This window comes from Plutella xylostella, chromosome 12, assembly GCF_932276165.1.
Source record: "Plutella xylostella chromosome 12, ilPluXylo3.1, whole genome shotgun sequence".
In the NCBI taxonomy this organism is placed as follows: domain Eukaryota; kingdom Metazoa; phylum Arthropoda; class Insecta; order Lepidoptera; family Plutellidae; genus Plutella; species Plutella xylostella.
The window spans coordinates 10,259,818-10,286,012 of NC_063992.1; the positions used below are offsets into that span (position 1 = coordinate 10,259,818).

At 36.6% G+C, this 26,195-nt stretch overlaps 1 protein-coding gene across 1 annotated transcript in view; it reads left to right on the forward strand.

Moving 5' to 3' along the window:
* Nucleotides 1-3,721: 3,721 nt before the first annotated feature.
* Nucleotides 3,722-26,195, forward strand: part of LOC105382773 — a 146,487-nt gene continuing 124,013 nt past the window's right edge. Inside the window, exon 1 of the mRNA XM_048624783.1 lies at nucleotides 3,722-3,975. The gene's annotated coding sequence lies outside the window, so the exon portion shown is untranslated. The remainder of the gene's footprint in view (nucleotides 3,976-26,195) is intronic.

Sequence of the window (26,195 nt, forward strand, 5' to 3'; positions counted from 1 at the left end):
GGCTGTGTCGAATCACCCCCTCAGGGAACATGTACAGGGTGGGCCATAAATTAACTAACCCACTTAAACAATAACAACTTTATTTTATCCCACAAGATTATAATGTATGTATTAGAATAGTAAGTAGAGAACTTTCTAGTAGAAGTATTAGAAAGTATCTTACCGTAAGTTGGATCAACTAGGACCACATTTATCTTTTTTATTTTAAACACACATCTATAATACCACACGTCGTTTTGTCTATATGGACGTTCTGGGCCCACAGCAAACATTCATATTATATAAATAAATAATATAAAAAAATCGATAAAATATGTAAGTAAGTATCCTCAAAATCAAGTTCGGGGGTGCAAAAGATATAATGTTTACGTGGAATTTTAACTTACGGTTACGGTATTCGCAACACCCTGTATATCAATCCGATAGCGGGCCAGCCTATCGATAACCATACATACATATATCATTATGCTATCTTATCTAAGGGTAGGGGAACCACTGGTTTATGAAGATAAGTAATAGATAGGCGAGTTATCCGACCATTCTTGTTTTGATTCGCACGGTACTCGTAAGGTCTGCCTACTTACTGTGTTGTATTGTACTGTTGCTACACAAGAGCCTGTTTTACTATGTCTGGACAAAATTTATCTGTGATATAAAAATCATGCGGTCTAAAACACAAGTTAAGATTAAGATTCATTATTAAATGCGACATAAACTACAATTTTATTATACTGTCAATTGCAAAAAAAAATGTTTACCACTGTGTCACAAAAGCTTCAGAGGGCGGCTTCATGATTTTTATGCACAGATAATCTATAACCAGGCTCTTAAATGTGAATGATTTGTCTGATGAAATGAACATAGTCATGCAAAAAAAATTGTGCTGACTTGACTGATCAACCAATTGACGACATAAGTATATATAGTCTTGTTCTGAAACAAAATTAGCTTGGTTTTGGCGTACTGAATAATTAATACCTACATGCTGGGGAGCAATGAGAAAAATCCATCGGGTTAGTCCCGCTATGGTATGGTCCCGGTATGGCACCCTCTTAAAATACCTATCAAAAAGTCCCGCTATGGTACCCTTCAGTTTTTGGTACTGTTGTAAAGTAGATCTAAAAGATGGGTACCATAGCGGGACTTTTTGATAGGTATTTTAAGAGGGTGCCATACCGGGACCATACCATAGCGGGACTAACCCAATCCATCTACCATTGCCGTTCCATATGTCACTGGAACTTTTTCATTGCTCGCGAGTGTAATCAAATAATATAACGAATATACTTACCTACATTTTGTCGAAAATCCCCAATAGTATATCAAAATCTGAACATTTCCAAGCTAATTAATTTCTCAGTATCAGATTATTTTAATGAGGTCTTTCAATAAACGTTCAGTTTGTAGAGATACTGACTTGAATCGTGAAATGTACCTATCGTATAACATCACTAAAGACTCTGATATACAAACGTATAGGTAAAAGATAAGTCTCCAGAAGCATTACATTACAAATAATTATATTTTGTTCATCGATATTGAATTTGCCCGATAAATGGAATACTACATACTACCTACCATCCAGTGCAGCGATTACAATATTATCGAACCTCCGTTAGCCCCTGTCCGCACCGCGAATATTTCACCGCGCAATTTTTTTTTCGCAATTCTGTAACACATTAAATACCTACTATAAGAGTATCCGCACTAGCGGAAAAAAAATCGGGAGGAAAAAAATACACGTTCGTCTCAGCCGGGGTCTGCATAAATGTGACAAAAATCGCGCGTAATTTTATTCGCGGTGTGAACTGGCGAACTTCGGGCGCGGAATATAATTCGGGCGAATTGCCTAATATCGCGAAGCGAAATATTCGCTGTGCGGACAGTGCCTTAACGTTGCGCAACGTCAACTGCCACTGTCAAAATGTAAGGAAAACTTGTGAGTGACTACGGTGGCGCTGTTCTTTTTCCATATGTTGTGTAGTATCGTACAACGCTAGCGCATTGTCACGTTAGCCTGTGATAGGGGCTCAGGCATACTTACTACTTACTTAGTTCGGTCTAAACAACTTGATAGTTCTGAACTTGGCTGGGATAACACTTTTGTGCTTTGTAAAATAACCCACTGTCAATCTTTGAAAGAAGGAATAGGTGGTTTGTTAGTTTGAAAAGGTACAAGAGTGCATTCACTGCCAACTTCAGAACGAACAAGTGAACTGTGATGTGTCCTATTAAAAATGTTTATACCTGAAGAAAGCTGGGTAAGCGATGTATAAAGGTTTTAGCGGTGACCGAAGGTTGTATAATAGCGTTTGAAAATACAGTTGAGCTCTACATGTTATTGATTTCAGAATATGTGTTACATAACATACTTTGGTAGAGTCGATTGATGCCTACTTAAATAAAAAAGCTTCAAATCAATAAAATATAAATTATCATTGATATGCTATTTCTATATTGTCAATATAATTGCCATACTCATTATTTCATTAACCAGATAAATATCAGAGAATAATAAAGAGTTTCTTTTACCTATTTCTAAAAGCGTAACTCTTAATTGACTATTGAAAAATCAGCCCTAAGTTTGAATGTTTTCGCAGAAACTGGCTGTGCTGGTTGGTAACAATAAGGCAACATTGCAAATTAAAGGTGTCTTATTTTAGTGAAGTACAGTGGGCAACAAAAACAAGTATCACACTTTAAAATGGCAATAACTCTTTAAATAAGTAAGTACATAGGATACAATTTTAAAATGAGAAGTATTCAGATAAATTTTTTGAATAGCTTTCATTTACTCTGTAATCTTTACAATTACCTAGTATTGGCGTGTCAAAAAAAAAGTTCTATGTTATATGTGTTAGTGTAAGTTATATTATTATGTTAGTTTCGTAGTGTCGAATATTGAACTTTTTTCACGGATTTAGGTACAAGCTTCATAGAACAACTCTTATTCAGAACGACGAGCTGACTCATTCAGTTTCGCTTTATAATATAACTTTTTGAATTTACAACAAACCAATTATTAGTATAGTTCACAACAAACAAACGGATTTTAAAAGTGAAGTGTCTATTTTGCAGGCCATTGTAGTTAATCCATCATACTTCACGGAAACAGCCACTCAGAGCAGCTTACTCAACAGTTTCCAGATTATAACTATAACTTAGTTCGTGTGTTCGTATTAATTAGTTCGTATTAGTTCATTTAGTTCATCTTAGTTCGTATTAATTAAATTGTAATACACTGTACCCCATTACCGTCTCTTTAAGTCCATCCATCTAAAGGTAGTTTGGAAGAGATTGCTATAAGCGATAAGACCACCTTTCGTGCCCGAACTAGTGCCGTGGAAGGCCCAGGACAGAGTATGGCGCTTCATGGACGCCTATGTCCAGATGGGACCCACTGTTTGTTAATATGTACTTATAGCCTGCCTGATGCAATGAATAAGGGTAGGTTTAAAGTGAAAAACAACTTAGTCGAAACCGTTTTACCTACTTACAAAAATCTTGCAAAGTTCCTTTTGAACAGGAAGTTTGATAGAGAATAACAAAACAATAGCTTTAGAATTTCTGAACGAATTCCCCAAAAACATCTGTAAGCTGTCCCATTGGCTATAATTTCAAAGTTTCATGGCTCCTATAGTGTATGTGCTAAGGTTCAGTTCTACAGAGCAGGCTGCCTGCCCTGCCTCCCTTCCATAGAACCCTTCCATTCGCGCGCGGGCGTCGTCGGGAGAAGACGCGTCGGTCGCTGCTATTTTTAAACGAATCGAAAAGTTTTACGCGTGACTTTTGACAGTTCACCTTTAAATTCATAATTCGAACGTTTTTGGACTGCGTTCTGTGCTGTGTGGTGTCTGTGAATATTGCCTGTGGCCAGTTGGTTTAGTGCTCTGTGAACTTTTTGGTGGGAATAAAATTGGATGTTTATTTGGTCTGCGATTGCGCTTTTTCGTGGCTTTCCTGAAATATAATTGGGTGAGTTTAACTTCGGTTTGAGTGCGCTTTTTAGTATAAATTATGCAATATATTTAAAATTAATATGCATTAAAGTAATGCATAAAATGATGTATTTTCAAAAATATAATATACTTACTTACCTCCTTTATAATTTTTCAGTCTATTTTATATGGTTCCTCAGGATGGAGCTTTTTAGGTTGCAGATCATAAATTAATTCTGTATTATTTAGTAAGAATTGAAAGTCCTTTACTATCAAAGTCCTTTATCTAAGGTAAGGTACTGTTAAATTTACAGGAATGTAGGCCGAATTATTAATAATTATGGGGTAGTTACAACTAGACTAAAATGGTATAATTATACAAAATACAGCCCTGGCATCGACCTTGTCACAGCCACTACTTACGACATCGATACAAATAATACATACCACTTAATAAGGGATTCCGATTAAGTCTTAGACTAACAATATACAGCCAAGATGGAGTGTTGGTGCAATAGAAACCTCAATTCTGCCACTGAGCTCTTATATTGAATGAGTTCGGTTAGAAGATTTGTGTCTTTACCTATTCATTGTAGTTTTTTGCTTTGTTTTTGTTTGTGACATACCATGTTATTCGTATATTGTTAATCGAAGGATTATGTGGCGTTATTGGTATAAATATCGAAATATATAAAATATATAAATCCGAAGAGAGAAAACGGAAAAAAATTAGATATTTCACAAAGAAAACGTCAAAGGCAAATTAAATTGATAAATGATTTAAGAAGAAAAAGAAATAACGTTAATTTTAAATGTTAGGAAAGTGGTTATTTGTCGATTCTCCTAGAATATTTTGAAAAACTATGTGTAAGGTCCCTAGGCCAACGTGGTGGACTAGACCTAAACCCTTCCTTCATTGGAAGGAGACCCGTGCCCCAGCAGTGGGGGCGTGATAGGTCGTGATGATGATGATGTGTAAGGTACCGTGCGCCTTGCAATAATTAAATAAATAAAAATTAGAAACAATTTAGGAAAATTAACTTTACTCCTATATTCTGTAATTATTTTTTAATATTAATCAACAAATAAATTTGAAGAATTGGTGAATTTGAAGAATTTATTTATTCGAAGTAAGGTGATTACAATAAAGTTCTTATGGCTAGGATTTGGATGTTGAAATACATAATTGGTAGACTGATTTCTGTAGCGTCTGCTCTCATAGCTAGGCTATAGAATAGCCTGTATTAATGAGAAGCAGGCCCCTGAATTAAATATTTTAGGTACATTTTAAAAGATTATCGAGGTGTACCTAAAATGTATAAAAAATATCATCAAAATACAATAAAGCGGGATTAATCCTATCGAGTATTAAATTTTCTTCTTCTCGATAATATTCCCTCATTTCATAAAGAGCCGACGATAAAAGATCAACTCAAGTAAAATACCTATTGATTTTTATAAAGAGGATTTATAACAAAAAAATATGGTCCCGTCTAGCCTGATTCAAAAATAAAATCAGTCTTTATTTAGACCTATAATATACTCAAGCACTTACATAAAATATATATTCGAGCGCTTTGTATTTTAAATAAAATTCTCTATATTTTTTGGTTTATTTCAGTTCTGTGTTCATGTAGAAATATAATTTCAGTTATTTTTTTCCGTTATTGTTATTATTGCTTTTGTTTAATAGTGTTTACGAACATAATAATATACACCGTGGTTTAAATCGGGCGGGTTTAAACATCCCACAGTGTCTTGTGTAATGTACCTATCTATACATAGATAGTAACGGATAACGCAGAATACGATGCTCCGGTATTCTACTGATGAACTAGCGCTGTCGTGAAATCAGCACTTAATATTTTATTCATTTCATTTCATTTCATTTATTTATTCAAGAACAATATACATTGTATGTGAATATACCTATAAAATAAAATAATTTAACATAATCATTATAACTATAAAAATAGCGTGCACTACTATTATGTACTAGCTGTGCCCGCGAGCTTCGCTTCGCCTTAAAAAGGGTTTCCCGTGGGAATTCCGGGATTAAAAGTAGCCTATGTTCTTTCCCAGGGTCTAGACCGTATGTATACCAAATTTCATTCAAATCCGTTCAGTAGTTTTGGCGTGAAAGAGTAACAGACAGACAGACAGACAGACACAGTTACTTCCGCATTTATAATATTAGTTAGGATTAGGATTATGCATGCCTGCATGGTAGAATATAGTCATTTTTAATTTTAATTGACATTATAATGTAATATCTTATCTTATGTAACACGTATAAGCCCACCTTTTGTGCATTTATTATATATTTAAGCAATAAAGAATTAAATATAAATAAATAATATAATATAATATATTCATGCAAATAAACAATACTTTACTTTACGCGCAGCAGCACTCCGAAACCTCATTTTTCGTTATACAAACAAAAAGGGGGTGACTCAGAGAGTCATTCTGAACAACTTATGTTCTATAAGTTTTGGAAATTCGCGAAAAAAAAATCTTTCTCCATAGTAAAAAAGTCACGTGACCAACATAGTTTCTATGGTTTTTATATTATTTTCATGAATTTTCAAAACTTGTAGAACAAAAGTTCTTCAGAATGACACCCTGAGTCACCCCCTTTCGGCTTAGTATGCCTTTTTGCAACAGCCTGTATAGAGTGACCCCCCAGCTACCAAGACTACCGTGTCAAAGTTCACGTGAAATACCGGAAGCGGCGGCTGCGATCACTTCTCACTAACAATGTAACACAGCCCGAGTCTGCTGAAAGTTTCAGCAGCTCAACCAACGGTTAGCGAAGTAAATTACCGAACGTTTTCTACGGTAATCTGCATACATTTCTGTCAAAAGTTACATGATAGTATGACGACCGAATGGCGTAGTGGTTAGTGACCCTGACTACTGAGCCGATGGTCCCGGGTTCGATTCCCGGCTGGGGCAGATATTTGTTTAAACACAGATATTTGTTCTCGGGTCTTGGATGTGCCCGTTAAATGGCAATAGGCCCGCCCCCTATTACATTGGGACTAACATAACACTCTGGCGAAAAGTGGGTGCAGCAATGCACCTCTGCCTACCCCGCAAGGGAGTACATTAGTACAAGGCGTGAGTGCGTGTGTGTGTTTCCATGATAGTTGCCGCAATAAGGCGCTATACTATATCCATTATATTATCGGTTGTTTGACATTCTAAAATCTCATACATATTTGATGACTGCAAAGGAACACCAACTTTAATTACCAGACATAAGGCAACGTCAAAAATACAATAATATATAGTGGAAGCTCTATAGTTACGCTCACGAGCAATGAAAAAGTTCCACCTGCTAATTGTGATGTGCATGGGAAATTGGGAATGTTTTAATTACACGCTATTGGTATCTACCGGGGCAACAAACCTACACGATTTGATGAATACTTATTTAACATTCTGTCCAGAGTTGACTTGGCAGACGAGAAGCAATAAAGTGGCAATAGGTTCCTACTCGTGGAAAAAAGAAAAATGATCGTAACTTGAACTCGACACTTTTCGCAAAGAGAGAAACCTTGAGACCTTGACAGAGAACTACAAAGGCCATCACTACCATTACAAACCCTACATATATTTTTTTTCACTACCCGATTTTCATGAAGGTATATAAAATTAGCACATTTAGGGCGTCTTGCACAACAAAGTTAAATAAAATTAAATAATTTGTCTCTTGCTCTGACAGTATAATATCAGAGCAAGAGGTCATAGATTTAATTTTATTTAATTTTGTTGTGCAAGACGCCCTTATGCCTGAAACATGTATGATTAATTTAATTTCAAAATTATTCATGGAGCTTTAATGCAATCTTATGGAGGAGGGGGGGTGTTTACCTATCTCTTTTACTGTCTGTACAGGAGTGCTAGCACGGGGCGAAATTAAGACGACTCTCTGAACTTTTGTAACGTGCTAGCCCTTCAAATAAAAGTAATTTGACATATTGCTACGGGTCATGTACCCAGTAGACAAGCCGTCCTCCCCCGCACTTAGATCGTTTTACATAATTCTCCTCTGATTACCTATTCATATTTTATTCAAAGAGAACGTCTCCATTAATTAATAAATTCCCTTTTTATCCCCGTCTTTTCCTTCTTTTTTAAACAAATATTTACAGATAATGTATTTCGGAATACAAACTCCGTTTTGTAATTGTTTTCAGTGACTTTCAGGGTACGAAAACTTACCTCTAGATACTTTTTCTTTTATTATTTAATATCGGGACCGAGTTGAATTCTTATTTAAAGCTTTCAGATTTTGGAATGCATCTATCTCTTGTAGTAGGGTTGTACCATCGTTAAGGGCGACAACTAATTATTTAAGGTTACCACCTAGTACAAGGGCCCTTGCCATTTTTGTTAATGATTTGTTTGTAACAATAAATACATTTTTGATTTTTGATTTTTTTTTTATTTGATGTGGAGACATCTTACACACGGCCATCCGACCACACACTAGACAGAGACTGTAATATGGATATCGGACAGCTGATATAGCTACACAGATACATAGATAGATACATAGGTATTATACATAGACAAAGTCTATTATACAGAAACGTATCTTGCAAGCTGGGTCAATAATTGGGACTTTTCTATGAAATATAAATCATAATTAATTGCATGTCTAGGATATCTACATAGATAAACTAGTACACGTGCTATGCAACCAATGAAATCGCTGTATTTAACGATAATAACGGTAGTGACGTTTATAATAATTATGTCGAGATAAAGATACAGTGCTGCGGCGATAGGTATCCTTTTAAGTGGATACAGTGAACTATAACCATAGAATAACAAGTACAGTAGTAACGCCAACGTCAACTTAAAAATGGAAAGAAAAAAAAAACACGCACTCACGCCTTGTACTAATGTACTCCCTTGCGGGGTAGGCAGAGTTGCATTGCAGCACCCACTTTTCGCCAGAGTGTTATGTTAGTCCCAATGTAATAGGGGGCGGGCCTATTGCCATTTTACGGGCACATCCAAGACCTGAGAACAAATATCTGTGTTTAAACAAGTATCTGCCCCAGCCGGGAATCGAACCCGGGACCTTCGGCTCAGTAGACAGGACACTAACCACTACGCCATTCGGTCGTCAAAAAAATGGAGTATGCAATAATTTAAGAATTCAACAAAATGCTACAACTAAAGACATCTAACGGATGATTCAAAATTAAACTACCTACCTGGCGACAGTTTTGCTAAGGAGATTGTCGTTCTATACTAGTACTCGTTATTCTATGCTATAACTACCAACAATATATACCTGGTACCTGCGTAAAGGTGTGTTCGATGTTCATTAAAATTTAACATTTTTAATTAATACGTTCATTACCTACCGTATTACAGGGGGGTCACTACAGAAATGCAACGAACGAAAATGCGAAATGTCATACGGGTAACGGAATAGAGCTGTGGCTAGTGCAGCGATCCGAAGTTTAGGAGCTAAATACTACTTGTTAGAAACAGAGTTGTCACACTCTCGTTCATTCGTTTTTGTTCTTCTACACTCGCGAGCAACCAAATCGACTCAAGCCTTCACGGCGCACATATACATTGATTTTCCTAAAACGATAAATGGTAAATATAAAAGTGATATGTCATTCGAAAGCTGAAGAATTAGGCTTTCAATTAAGATCAATACCATAAAAAAAAACTAAGCGCAGATTTAATGACGCATTTTAATTGCCCGTCAGTGTTAATTACCTCATTAGGAATCCACGCCTTGCGCTACCTGATCCCGCTATAAAACCTTTCCACATCCGGTGTACCTTATCAGTCGCTTGTTGCAAGTTGACCGGTACACATCTCGTTGCATTGTATTCCTTGTTTTCGCAAACCCATGGATACCACACCAGAAGAAGCTGCTCAAGTTGTTGCCTTGCTGCAACAAGGGTTAAGTCAGCGAGCAGTCGCTGCCCAGCTCCACTTGAGCCAGTCTGCTGTATCCCGAGTATACAGACGGTTCCAAGAGACTGGTGCCTTCAATCGAAGACCAAGAACGGGCCGCCACCGCTGCACTTCAGAGAGAGACGACCGCTTCATTGTCTCAACCTCGCTGCGCAATCGACACCTTACGGGCGTTGATGTGCAGCAAGAACTGAGACGTGTACGACAAGTGGCTGTCAGCGAGTGGACAGTGAGAAGACGCTTGAAGGAAGCCAACTTGACACCAAAAAGACCTGCATCAGGCCCCAAATTGACTGCAGGCCACCGACAAGCGCGTCTTCAGTTTGCTCGAGAGCATCTCGATTGGAGCATTGCGCAATGGCGGTCGGTCCTGTTTACTGATGAGTGCAGAGTGTGTCTGCATGGCAGTGACAGGAGAGGCCGGGTCTACCGGCGTCCGGGGGAACGATTTGCCCAATGTTGTTTCGCTGAAACAGTAGCATATGGCGGCGGTTCCTGCATGATGTGGGCTGGTATTTCTCTAGAGGGAAAAACCGCACTTGTTTTCGTGCCTGGAGGCGGCCGAGGAGGCGGGTTAACAGCTGATCGGTACATCACCGACATTCTACTCGGTCATGTTGTGCCCTATGCAGAATTTGTCGGTGAAGACTTCGTGCTAATGCACGACAATGCCCGCTGCCACACGGCACGAGTCAGTCGGCAGTTTCTGAGAGAGAAGGAATTGCGCACGATGGACTGGCCTGCGCTCAGTCCTGACCTGAATCCCATCGAACACTTATGGGACGAGCTCAAAAGAAGAGTTCGGGCCAGGAATCCAGTCCCTGCAAGCGTGGACGAGCTGAAGACAGCTTTATTAGAGGAGTGGGACGGCATTCCTCAGGAAACTGTCAAAAAGTTGATAAGGTCTATGAGAAACAGGCTGCAGGCTGTAATTAGGGCAAGAGGGGGCAATACAAAGTATTGATTTAAATAAATAAATTTTTATCTTAACATTTTTTGTTTAATTTGTATAATACGATACCCATACCCTTTTTTCCTAAATTCCCGTTTTTCCTACAATTGCGTTCAGACATCATTTATTTCAAAAATGATGAATGGATTTCAATAATAATGATATCAAATTAAAGCTGACATCTTAAGCTTTTAAATGACATATCATTTTTATTATTTCTATTCATAATTTTACTTGTATTAATGTATGTTTGCGCCGTCAAGGCTTGAGTCGATTTGGTTGCTCGCGAGTGTAGTTAGATTTCTGTAGTGACCCCCTTGTGCAAACTCCACTATCTACGAGTTATAGCAACTTAGTATATAGTCGAAATATATCTCAATTTCCACAACAAAACTTGCTCTGACCAGGTGATGATTTCTCAAAGCTGTATAAAATCGGGTTGGTTAAAGTTATAATAAAATAACAGATGGCGCCACCGCCGCACCTCGCTTAGTTTGCATTATAAAGCTGTAGTTTCTAACTTTAAATTGGCTTGAGTTTCATAGTTTTATCACGCTATTCTATCCATGCCATGAATATTAAAACTGAAGGCTGGCTGTCAAGAAAATCCCTTTGTGGGAAATATTTCCTAAGACCGAAGTTACTCTTGCTATTAGACCTACTTTGACATGTTTTAACCGTCTATTAAACAAGCCAAGCGGCGCGTTTAAATGCGAAATAGGATTTAGGAACGAGACAAAGACAGTGTTTTATGAATTTTGAGAAATTGGAAACATTAAACACGCGAACAGTTACAAGTTACAAGAGTACACTAGTTTGCAACATCCTGTATTTACCTAGTCACTAGGTAAATACAGGATGTTGCAAAAAATATCTGTGTCTGAAAAAATTACAAACGCGGTCAATGGAGTTTCTATGGAAATGGAAAACGTTTTTTTTATCGTCAATTTCCAGAATTTCTAGTTTATACAGTTACATCCCCTTTCTGCTTATACCTTTTTGTAACAGCCCTGAATGCTCTGGCTTTCCTGTTTCTGGTGGTAGAAAATGCTTTTAGCATTATGTTGACCCTTTTTGCACTTTTTTTTTTGCAATAAATAATTAAATGATACTAGATGAAGACTTGGATGGATCACGCTAGAGGGCGTGTTTTGAAACTATACAAGGCCAAAACGCAGAGATTGGGACTGCTCGCGTATATTTTCAAATTAAAATGGTGCCATGATTTACTTGAAAGTATACAAGGCCATTACGCACTAATCGCGTATATTTTCAAGTAAGTTGGGCCAAAATTATGGCTTGAAAATATACTGCAGCAGTTACCACTGCGTACTAATCGTGTATATTTTCAAGCGCCAAGCGGCAATGCGAGCACTTGAAACTATACGTGATTAGTTACCAGGTAGCCCTTTTGAATTGTTGCTTTCTCTTTCTTTCATGCGAAATAGTAATAAGTCTATTGCTTTCTATTTATTATTATAATAATAACAATAATGCTTAACAGCTACGGAACTAAACATTGCATCATCATTCCGCACTTGGCATTAATTTCGTAACGTGTTTTTTGTTTACACCGTAAGTTAAAAAGTAAATTGATATTAAACTGTAGAACTGTTGTTAATAGTAAAAATTATCTCATAAGAGGGTGTAGAACAATTCATAAAAGACAATTACGGTAATTCAAAACTTGATGAAAAATATGTCTATAATAGGTATATATACTAATACACTCACGAGCAATGAATAAGTCCAAGTAGCAAAAAGTCAACACCAAATGACCGTAATTTTTTTAAACCAATAAATTTAAAATTTGATCAAAATTTACTATTTTAGTTGGTTATAATAATATTTTGATGCGCTGTTAAATGCACTTTAATATTGCCGACGGCGTCATTAAGCTAGTCTTATCCGTTCAGGAGTGTAGTAGGTATTACTCTTAATTCATTTAAATAATTAGATAATAGTAGGTATGCTTACTTGCAAGTATGATTGCTATAAATATCAATTTATCAATCAAATTAGAGCTTGTTCATCTTCATTTATTATCATTTTATAGGTATGACAGGCAGAACAAGTCAATTGTAGTCATTTACATTTACCGAAATAGTTAAGTAAATTAGAATCAGCATGTAGGTATAAATTATATGCGACAAGTACGCCAATCAAGCAATATGCGTAATAGCAATGTATATTTTCAAGTACGATTCAGTAAATCCCAACTTGAAAGTATACGCGATTAGTACGCACAAATCGTGTATATTTTCAAGTAAAATATTTATTTTTTTCACTTGAAACTATACAGTGCTAGTACACTATGGGTGCGTTCTGGCCTTGTATAGTTTCAAAACACGCCGCTAGAGGTCATAAGAATACTAATACTATAAGAATACTTGTACTTACCTATGCTTGCTCATCCACCGCAGGCTTCCCATACCAAGATTAAATTTTTCATAACTGAAAAAAAATGATAGATAAGTACATAAGTTATTTATTTACTTAACACAACACATACACAGGTTACACAGCAAGATTACCAATATTAAGATTAAGCTTACATATAAATACACGACATTAATATGAGACAGACAGATAGATAAGCAACATGTGTATTTATCATGTTAGCAAAAGGTTCTGAATTAGCAATATACAGGGTATGATTATAATTAAATAATCACAGCGCTGGTATTCTGCAAGGAGTGGGAGTGGAGCCTACACCAAACACGAATATGTGTGTGGTAAATATATAAAAGTGAGTTGTGGTACGTTATAAACCCCCTTCTTCATAAAAAAGTTACTGGACGCTATAGCTATTGCATTTTTGTCACTCTCTGTCAAAGAACAATTTAATTTTGTTATCTGTCAGAGAGTGACAGAACAGTTCAATAGCTAAAGCGTCCAGTAACTTTTTTATGAATAAGGGGGTTATACCTACTACACTTTTAATTTTTTAAATTAATAATTGGGACAAATAATAATAATAATATAATAATTATATCTTTATTAAGTAAAACACATTACACAGTTACTAATAACTAAACTATACGAGTACTAAGGCTAAAGTAGATGTCTCATAAAAGTTATTGTTTAGCCTCCACTGCCGAACTAGATAAAAACCTGTATTTCAGCAAGTAGCGCCTCACCCACCAAAAATGACAAAAATAGCCATAGACAAAGGCAAAACTAGACTCGCAAGTCTGTTTATGTAACTTAAAAAAAAATACAAAATATTTCTGTTTTTACTTGATAATATCCTGTTGCTCTGTTAAATGTACTTCAATGTTGCAGGAGGCGTCATTAAGCTAGCTTTTTCCGTTTAAAAGTAATTTGGTGCTTTTCTAAGTGGAACCTTTTCATTGCCCGTGAGTGTATAAATAAAATAGATAATATATTAAATACGTTTTAAAAGAAATAAAAGCATACAACTCCAAGAATTCCTAGCATATCCGTTAGGCAGATTACCTTCAGTAAAGGGTTGTAAAGGGCTGTTCTTGGTAGCAGTTTGTTAACATCGCGGAATGCAGTAAGTAGAATATAAAAGTATGCACAGCTCTATCCGGCATGCCTCGTTATCTGTCAGTCCTTTGTAGATACGCTGTGTGGCCTACTCTGGTTTTACGACTGCGTGCGATTTGACTCCACTGAGTTTGATATCGTTATCGCGTCTATACACGGTACTGTGTGATAAACAGTATAACTGATGCTGCTGATGTACTGATGAAGAGGTGATGAAGAATATTACTTGGTCTTTGTGGTATGGCTTCATTTACAAAAGGTCATTCCATGAAAGTGACATATTCTTTATTTAAAACTGGCATAATCCTAACTAATATTTTAAATGCGAAAGTAACCGTGTCTGTCTGTCTGTTACTCTTGCCAAAACTACTGAACAGATTTTAATGAAATTTGGTATACATATGGTCTAGATCCTGAGAAAGAACATAGGCTACTTTTTATCCCGGAATTCCCACGGGAAAACTTTTTAAGGCGAAGCGAAGCAAAAAGAACTTCGCAAAAATACGGGCTCGGGGCTTTGATTCGATTCGATTAAATTTTTCGTGCTATAGTTAACTGCATATCAGGTAGGAAACAAATTCAATTGATGGTGAAGAAAATATAGAGATCCCTTTTTTAAAGATGAATAACTTAACGGTTATGTTTTGTTAAAATTTTGAAAGTGTCGGCATTTTGTGACTTTTACATTGCCCGTGAGTGTAATATATTTAACAGTTTAATACGGTCGAGGCCTAGTTTAGATGTCATTGCATTGCATGCATTGATTTTCGTGTTCAAAGTATTTTTTCGTACAATAAATAGGTATTTTTTTGGATCTTTTGAATATTTCTGACAATGATATTAATGTTTTATTACCTTTATACGGTAACAAAGGTGGAAAGGCAGTCAGCGTTCCGACACAACCTGGTCGGAAGTTCAGAGTAAGCCCCCTGGTCTAGCTCGCCAGGAACTCATTATGTACATTCTGCAGTAGCCTTTTACTGTTGCATTAATCATATAGTTCAGAAACAATACGGGGCTGTAATAAAGCAGTACGCATCAGTGGATTGTTATTTTAATGTGTAAATAAGTATTTATATGTAACTAGCTGTTCCCGCGCGCTTCGCTTCGCCTTAAAAAGTTTTCCCGTGGGAATTCCGGGATAAAAAGTAGCCTATGTTCTTTCCCAGGGTCTAGACCATATGTATACCAAGTTTCATTCAAATCCGTTCAGTGGTTTTGGCGTGAAAGAGTAACAGACAGACAGACAGACAGACAGACACAGTTACTTTCGCATTTATAATATTATATAGTTAGGATTAGTTAGGATTGTTATATTGAAAAAATTAGTGTGAAAAAGAGTGAACATGTTGATGTTAGTATATACCCAAATATTGGTAAGGACCTACAGTGGAAAATTAAATTAAATTTCTATGCGGTTAAAGAAAATGTAATGGGTTGCGGCTTTCTAAAAAATAGGCATTTAATTATATAAATGAGTCACTACCTATATGAATGTAGTTTGTGTAGCCAATCGTACAATCGCAAGTTTATAATTTGTATTTTAACAAACGGATTTATTAAACTGTGTAACTTTCATTATAATAAATAATGTGTATGATGATCACATTATTTTAGTATGCTAATAGGAACACATAATAAATGTGGAACAGATTGTGTTTTGTGTTACAATTTGTTGAAATATACAATAATGGTTGGCGGCCATTGTAAATAATGCGATATCGCCGCCGTGAATCAACAACTTTGTCCATTGTAGAGAGAGCACGTTCACTACTATCAAACTATACCTACAGGGTGTTGCAAAAATGGTACAAGTACATTTAAAAAATATATATTATTATATTATACTAGTATGCAATTAAGGCGTAATATGCGACTCTTGTAACACTTAATAGGATATTTTGTTGACATCCGAGAGCAGACTTTCTAAATAAAAAAAATATTAATTGATAAAGTAAATATATTAACCTATCAGCTGTCCAAAACAGATTAAAAACTCTATCCTTTAACATTGTTTGATTTTTATTTTTATGCTAGGTACTTCCTGAAAATGACAACGGGGATTAAAATATCATGATTTTCATGACAAATAAAGCACTAACAAAAATAGGTTTTAATCCATGGCCTCCCAACGCACTACTATGCGTCCTCCACTTTAATAAAATTATTCATAGATTGGTATAATATTTTCAAAAACAGTTTGTTTTTTTTACTTTACTATTTTGTAATTTTTTCAAACCATAATATATTATGTATATTATGTCACACTATGTAAAAGTACCAGTCTCCCTTTTTAAACAAAAATATTGAGGAAACCTGCACATTTTCATGGGATAACCCAAGACCACGTAGAGAACACCCCCGCAGAGAATAGAAAAGTATAGTAAGTATTCTATATTATTAGTTGACTTAGGTCAATCAATAGTAATTCGATTCGGATAACTGGATTTTATAATATGCGTTTTATTAGTTATTACTACTTATTACTGATAGGGTCGCTGATCGAAATGTCATACAAATTACTACCGAAGCAAAATACTCATGATTCGCACACTGAGAGGAATAGCGTAGGTCATTCCTGTATCCACAGGTCACTCTACATTACAGCAACATAAAAGTAGGCTCGTAATTTATCCTCAATTTCAAACTCGAAAATGAATAGAAATTCCATAAAAAGCTAATTTACCATCCCGCCCTCTTGCTAATTCTGTTTATGCCAAAATAAAAGCTTTGACCCGCCCCAGCGCCATCTGTTGCGTATCAACGCAAACATATGTCGTCTATGTCGCTATTAGATTTCTTTGCAGACCAAAACTATCGGTTGATCTTAATTGAATCGGCCTCGGCGGAGTATTTATTGACCCTCGGGGTCTCTCACTAATAACTCCCGCTAAACTCCTCCTGTTAGGTTAGAATACCAACTGTTGAGGCGATGCTGTAATAACGTTTATGTGGTGGTACAAAAGTGTAAAATAATACCCGGGTTCTATCCCCGGCCGGGGCAAATATTTGTTTAAAGACATTATATTTTGTACTCGGGTCTTGAGTGTTAACATGTATCTAACTAAATACTGGCGATCCAGCGGGGCAATGTCGCCAGCGTGTTGGGAACCCTCCCACAGGGACCAGGCTTAGAAGGTCTCTTCTACATATAGTTTTAGTTATGTACATAGGTTTAGTTTGTAACATTCTTTATTATTAGGCTTAACTTACTATCTCATAATAATATATTATAATAAAAAAATATCAAAGTTTACTAAATACCAATACATATGTGTAGTGTGCGGGATGCACCTGTACTGGATGATGAAAGTACGGGCAGGGATCAGGAATGAAAGGCTTCTTAATGTTCACCAGTCAGGAAGTGAGAGAGCTAGAGCTGTTGCTTTGCTTGTTTGTTCTTCTTCTTGTTTTCTCTTCGCTGTTTGCTTTTTTACTGATTGCCTGTGAGGCGCAAGCGTCGCCTTTTATACCATTCTCTACGGAAGATAGAGAATTCCAGAAAGCTCTAGAAAAGACTTAATGTTCTACTTCTTAGTAGAACATTCTAGTTCCGTGCTGCCATCTGTTGTTGAATACTAGATGGCGCTAGTTTCTTCACTTCCTGAGAATGTTTTATCCTTACTTCCTTACTAATATTATAAATGCGAAAGTAACTGTGTCTGTCTGTCTGTATGTTACTCTTTCACGCCAAAACTACTGAACGGATTTGAATGAAATTTGGTATACATACGGTCTAGACCCTGGGAAAAAACATAGGCTACTTTTTATCCCGGAATTCCCACGGGAAAACTTTTTAAGGCGAAGCGAAGCGCGCGGGAACAGCTAGTTTACAATAAAACTTAAATATGTACATTGAAGTATTTTCACTATGTCTAAGAAATAATTCAATTTTCCGCTATTTACACATAATAGGTTGCCTATCCCGAACATGTAGGTAGATATTACTAGCCATATTACAGGCTCTGCCTAGTTTGGGGTCGGATGGCCGTGTGAGAGATGTTCCCCACATATTATTATATTTATCTTTGGCATATTATATCATAGCTGGAAGAAGTCCGTAGCCCTTAAGCCGGCGCTAAGCGGCTCAGTGCTCAAACGTTGCGCTTGCTCAATTGATTAAACGAAGCAATTAAATAATCAGACGTCAACGAGCGAACTCGACAAACGACCTCTCGGAAACAATACTGAGAACACTTCAGCTCAGCCGCGCACCCTGTGTTATGGAAAAACGATAAAAAACCCGCTAGCATAATAGGGAATATGCGTAATTTTTTTTAATACTTTTATTGGATAGTTTTACATCACTTTATTATGGTAAAAAAAAATTCAACGCCAAAATAAGTAATTTAAGTTATTTTAAAGAAAGTTAAAAAATTACAACCATCACGACCACTTTGAAATTCCCGTCAGGATGGCGGGCTGTCGTGACGTCATAATCGTTTAATTTCACGGCTCAGAATAATGAGTCCCGTCAGTCGGCATAGATTTTTTACCTAATCAAGTAATCACAGAGTACTTTTGTATTTTCAACAAACCAATGTTGTCATGGTAACAAACGAAAAAGGAAGTGTATAAAGTGTGATCAGTGGCTGTTTTGTAATGGTAATAAAGTGTGACCAGTGGCTGTTTTGTAATGGGAGCTCGTAAATAGCTGCTTGTAGCTCTTTTGAAATGGGAGCGCGCAAACCAGAGGACCTTTGTACACAATATTACGCTATTATGGCAATATGAATATAAAGTAATATTTGTATTGTATGTAGTACTTACTGTAACTTTGGTTCTCAGTAAGAGAGACTAGGGTTAGTGGGTCATTCTATTCTATTATCTGTGGGGGTGTAAGAACCTGCACCTGGCTCTCTTGAATGGAACCATTGTGCATATCTCAAAGGTCTAAACCCCCTTATCTAAACTATCGAATAAGAGTATAAAAATATATGCATATTCCCTAATATTTGGGCACACGGCTCTCGACTTTTCAATAGTCTTTGCTGTCCTTTTCCGCAGCTGGCCACAGTTTACTCGTTCATACTGCGTAATAAATTTAATGTGTCCAGTTCTTCTGATTACGAGAATTCTTCCATAACTTAATTTAGAAAAAAATAACAACTTTTGAAATATACTAACGACTGCCATTATAACCTAAAAGTAGAAAGAGCAACTTGTGTCATGTTCATGTCATAATACTGACAATACAAATTTAATTTTATTGTGTTGCAATATGGAGCATATTTGAGTGGCTCGTTGACTAGCGAATGGCTGTTTACGCCTCATTACAATAGAACAACTAGTGGCAGCCCATACACTACCAACAAAAAATATAAAAAGTCCTAAACTTTGCAAACAAACAAGCATATAAAACAAGAAGTGGAGAGGTTATAGGAGGCTAGGATCTACTCGTATTGGAAGAATTTTTATGTGATCCATCGTATCTGATCACAACGAGCATCACAAATACTCGGTGACATTAACATTTCTTTGTTTACACTTGACATTTATTTAACTATACCTACGCAAACGCAAAGAAGTTATTATTCTGAGATTGATATATAAAGAATTATGACGTCACATCCGCCCTAAGAAAATGCGTGACGTTTCTCGGAAGTTAGAATTTACCGAAGTTTTTTTGTACTTTTCAACTTCATTTACTTGCTCAAAAATAAATTATAATCAAAAATAATGATGGAGTCGTAGTTATGAAACAACAAAGTTTATTATAAATAATATTTGACCTTTATTTGAACCTTTTGCATATTCCCTATTAGGTATTCTAGGTTTTTAGGCTCAATACTGTTTATTTAACTCACTTTCATTTTTCTCTCGTAACATGAAGTCCGGTCAAGGATGTACATTCTACATTTATTATAATAACACCGTTTAAAATCAACTTCTTTTTATAAGCAGCTGTGAAATGTTTACAGTGAACTTTATTGCCCACCAGCTGGACAAACGAAAAATGTAATAAAGGTGAACATACGAACCCTCTAGTGGGAAGGAAAAGTACATAATATTTATATTTAATATGTATCTATCTATGTATTTGTGTAGATACGAGTATATCAGCTGTCCGATACCGATATCACAGGTTCTGCCTACCTTGGGGTCGGATGGCCGTGTGTGAGATGTTCCCACATTTTATTATTGATTATAGTTATAATTACAGGGTAACGGTCGGTACAACTTGGTAGTTTTGAAGTTGGCAGTGAATGCACTTTTGTACCTTGACAAACTAACAAACCACATATTAATTATTTAAACGATTGAAAGTTGGTTAGTTTGACAAAGCAAAAATGTGTAATCTCCAAAACTTCAGGGACTATCAAGTTGTTTGGACCAAACTGTACACTTTTTTATGTGGAAAGAAGTGACTAAAGGGAGTTCAATCCACTAGTAAAATCTTTAAATGGTAGGTACTATACCATTGACATGCTACTGTTATTATTGTTATAGAAATCCATGCATTTAAACCAGCAATAATATATTTATTTTTAGAAAATATGCAGCTCTTTTTAAAATGATTGTATCTGAAATATTTTGTTTGTTATTCAATATTCATAAAACTCACCCACATACATAAATACACACACACAGTGTTCTTCTAAAGATTTTCATCAAAACGTCTAAGCAAGGAACATGTCGGATCAGACTGACGTGTGTTTAATTAAAGTAACCGAAGAAAGCTTTTATTCATATTTTCTACAAATTGTTTAAACTGATTTGACATGTATTGGGTTTAGCATCGGCTTTAACCGTAACACAATTAAGAAATATTTAAATAATTTTAATAACATCAGTCAACGATTATGTCGGTAAACCCATAACAATTTTGGAAAGGTGCAACTGATCCCAGGGCCCAGACTCGTCCCTAATGCTTTATCTAACATGGGCCCAGTTGACCCCTAATAAATTTGGTAAGGGGTGACTCGTCCCAGGGCCGAGATTCGGACTGGGATGAGTCGCCCCCTAACCCAATCTTTTATGAGGTCAGACGTCTATGGATAAGATGTCTGAATGATATTGTTTTTGATATGAGATACATACATTGTCATCGTCCCCATCATCATCATGATCTCAGCAATAGCATGTCCACTGCTGAACATAGGCCTCGCCTAATGTTTTCTACCTTAACCGATCGAAGGCGGCCCGCATCCAACGCATACGAGGTACAACAGCGTCAAATTTATTTACTTTTTCACAAACCCGAAGCTCACCTGTAAGAGAGAGAAGCAGGCTAATAGAAGTCTCAAGGACCCTAGGGCTGGCTCTTACCTCGCACAAAGGCTGAGCATCGCCATACAGCGAGGTAACGCGGCCAGCGGGGTACCGCACCCGACAGCGGTGGCAATCTTGTCAACATTTTCTTCTTAGTTTAGTTTTAATTATTTAATTAGCCCCTAGTGATAACTAAAATATTATTAACTACTTGCTATTGAGCTGCAACCTAAATTCATTTACGCCATTTCATTTTATTGTCGTCAGGAAGTTCGGGTGACTCATTTTGGCTATATATACAGGGTGATCAAAGTGATCGAGGACGGCGCAGCGACGCGCAATGTGTTTTATGTGTCGTCCATTGTTTAATTGGCACAGACTGCCCGAAACAAATGCCAGTGAATCACTCAATTGACTAAATAATTCTACCGTGGCGCGCGCATTTGTATTGAAAAGGGTGGAAAGCTGTTACAACTCAATACTCAATAGTTTCAAAGCTTTTTTTGCTTGCGTGTATTTGATCATTTGCAACAATACTTTGACAATTTACACAGATGGATTGATACTGCTAGGAAGAGGCCTATTCCATATATGACAGTCCGGCGGTGTAGTATGTAAAATTAATTGAGACTTCGGTTAGTATTCGAACCCGGGAGCTCCGACATAGTTGATAGCGTTTCTAACTGCTGTGCTACTCGGTAACTATCAGTGAATATCTACTTAGATTATTCCACTCCTTGACTGTTCATCTCTGAGAGACGATAACTAAGCAAAGTACCAACAGCTAAGTGCAATAATACCGGACTTTGAACCGCTAGTCTGAGCCGGCAAACTCTACTTCAGTTATAATGAAATACCTTGTACTAGAAACAAAAGTGAAGGCACAGATAGTACTTCCGGAGTAGTATATTTAAAAACTACTTAAGTACCTGAGTTGGGAGGGCGCGGAAAAAATAAGATGAATCATACCTACATACATAAGAACACTACATAATAATTATGTTCACAAGTCACGACTACTGTAATCCTCTAATCTAAGGGGTAGTCAGAGATGACTCGCAAGCGAGTCACCCGATTTCGCCGTATATTTCCTATCACTTGATATGTTGCGAGCCGTATCGTCGTTTTGGAATGATCACAATGCATTTAGGGTATAAAAATTTAGAAATTTAGATGTGTAAGTTTCCTCACAATTTTATGCTACTTAAATTCCTTATTTCTAAAGAGTTCATTGGTACCTGGCCGGATTTGAACCCGGGGATGGGGAACCTACTCTTCCAATTTTTCGTCGGTCAAAATGCCACAGTTTTTGACAAATTACAGTTAATTCCCTAGTTTGCCAGCACATAGTAATAATCTCTTGATAATATATAATTTAAGTCCAACTCCAATATGTTATTCCATAGATTTAAATCAGAAAATTAATGAAACGCCCAATGTTTACCGAAAAGTTTAATTGAATAAATATTTCAATTGCTGATAAAGCTCTGGCAACATTTATGAATGAAAAAGTTTTATTTTATATTTATTAACTCGCTGTTTGAGTTCACTGGCACAGAAAGTAATAACTTGTAGGAATAAAAAAAATGATGAAAATTATAGTTATAAATCTTTGTACGTCATACAATATAGCGACTTGAATTACGAATATAGCGGGAATATAACGAATATAATGAGATATTCTAGCAAAATGCAGTTTATTGTAACAAAAGACGCTTGATTCCATCTTGAGATGTAGATTTTAAAATTAAATTACTTAAACAATGAGTCCTGAGGTGCAGAATGAAATTTTATTGTAAAACTCTTGTAGCAGCTCTTGGGTTTCTGAATATTTACATAGCTTTGTTTAACAGTGGCGTTCTAATTATATGTGTTGTACCATGTTTGCAAGTGATATTATTTTAATAATAAAATAGAGTAAAACAATGTATGGTTCTGAAGAATCGCATTACAAATAAGGTGATTTGTAAGGCCGGCCATATGCCAAAGAACCGATGGAGTAAAGAGGACGATTTCTCTAGTAAAAATGAACAGGCAAACGTAGTGTGGGATGCCATCTCGTAAGGCCCACTCTTAAGGAAAGGTCGAGGACAGAGTGTTGTGATATTTGCAATGCTCCTTGGATGGTCTATATATGTCCAACAGCGAATGATTATCGGCTGATGATTATGACGATGCTTCCTGTGGGCGGCGATAACTCGTACAGCGAAGAACGAGAGACTGAAAAGAAAGTAATATAGCACGGCTACGATATTTCGTAGCGGGAATGGGCTACGAAGGTTTCGTAGCATTTTCTGAAAAATGGATGGCGCTTGTCAAAATATGCAAGTTGAAGTGGCAGTGGGCTAGTCATATCTGCCGTAGAACCGATAACCGTTGGGGTAGACGAGTTCTCGAGTGGAGACCACGAACAGGCAAACGCAGCCTGGGACGCCCTCCTGCCCGCTGGACTCACGACCTTAGGCGGGCAGCCGGTAGTAGTTGGATGAGGAAGGCCGAGGACCGAGCTTGTGGTACTCCTTGGGAGAGGCCTATGTCCAGCAGTGGATGATTATTGGCTGATGATGATGGATGGCGCTTATAATGAATTACTATATTGATAAAAAATTCATCAGATATATAAATTAATAATGTATTAGTTAATTTGATATACCTACTAATAGTGAGCAGTTTTACAATCTTATTCAGTCAGGTAGTTTTAGCAAAAAAGTAACAAACATACAAACTTTCACCCTGCCATACAGAATGTTGCAAAACAACTAACAATACAACTTTAGCAACACTCTGTAGAATATTTCCGACCCAACAAAGGGCGAGTAAATTGCGAGGGCATTTTTTGCTTTTCAATTATCATTCATTGGTCCTCTTTGTATTTCTTCTTATAATTATTATTCTGATAAATTTCAAAGAAGACAGCTATTTTAAAATTAAAACACCCTTTTTTCCGACGGCGGCTTAGGCCTTTAATGGAAGAATATCAGCTAACGAGGCAGATCTTTACTGAGAACAATATTATTTATAAAATTTGTAGGTACTTATACAAGTAGGTACCTACCTACTTAATAGCTTAACAGCTTTACGATACGTAGGTATAATATAGGCTACCAACAATAGACTAGTAATAGTATATAGTATAGAATCTATTTTGTTTTGTATTGACGTTTTGTACACACGCGCCCCGCAACATATTTTATAGCGTCACTCGCTACGCTTCTGAAGTAACTTGTAAGGATCTGACAGAGTTTTGACAGTTGACAGGCAAGCTGCTTACGGATTGTTAATAATCCTAACTAATATTATAAATGCGAAAGTAACTGTGTCTGTCTGTTTGTCTTTCACGCCAGAACTACTGAACGGATTTGCATAAAATTTGGTATACATATGGTTTAGACCCTGAGAAAGAACATAGGCTACTTTTTACACCGGAATTCCTACGGGAAAACTTTTTAAGGCGAAGCGAAGCTCGCGGGAACAGCTAGTAGCTAATAATTGCTAATGTATCGGTGGTGACGACCGAATGGCGTAGTGGTTAGTGACCCTGACTACTGAGCCGATGGTCCCGGGTTCGATTCCCGGCTGGGGCAGATATTTGTTTAAACACAGATATTTGTTCTCAGGTCTTGGATGTGCCCGTAAAATGGCAATAGGCCCGCCCCCTATTACATTGGGACTAACATAACACTCTGGCGAAAAGTGGGTGCAGCAATGCACCTCTGCCTACCCCGCAAGGGAGTACATTAGTACAAGGCGTGAGTGCGTGTGTGTGTGTGTGTATCGGTGGTGACACGGTAGCTGCAACTCTTCGGCCATATAGCGGAATATAGCCACTAATATACTAGCTGCGTTGTAGATTTTGCCACAGCTAACTGTTTGTTATGTTATGTGACGTATGTTAAATTACTAGTCTATTGTTGGTATCCAAACAATATCCATTAGCATAATCCTATCAAAAGCATTTAATTATTTACACATTATAATAATAATGTGAAATGAATAATTGATAATATATCTGTACATGTACATAACAGTATGAATGCATGTGAAAATCTAAATATTAGGTACTTATTTAACATTTTAGAGTATGTAACCGGAACACCGCCCAGTTTATACAGGGTGTTGCAAAAAGGGTATACTAAGCCGAAACCTACATGTGCAGCATGGTATATCTAAGCCCGAAACTGAAATCAGAATTTGAAAATTCGCGAAAAATTAAATCATTTTCCATAGAAACTTTGTTGGTCACGTGACTTTTTACTATGGTTTTTTTTTTTCGCCAATTTCCACATTCTGATTTCAGTTTCGGGCTTAGATATACCATGCTGCACATGTAGGTTTCGGCTTAGTATACCAATTTTGCAACAACCTGTATATACGGAGCAGATGAATAGCTTTTAGTGAGAAGAGCATTTTTTTACGAATTTCCTAAAGTAGTACCCCGACAAAAAAGAGGGGGTGTTATTTAAATTATCTGTGTACTGTGTGTGTATCTGTTTGTGTTAGCGTAGCTTCCAAACGGCATTTTTTAGGTCACTCTACTCTTTTCAACGGCTTGTCTGGGTTACTCTAAATGTTCTTAACCATAATATTATCAAAATCGGCTTAGATTTTAACGTTGGTTAGGT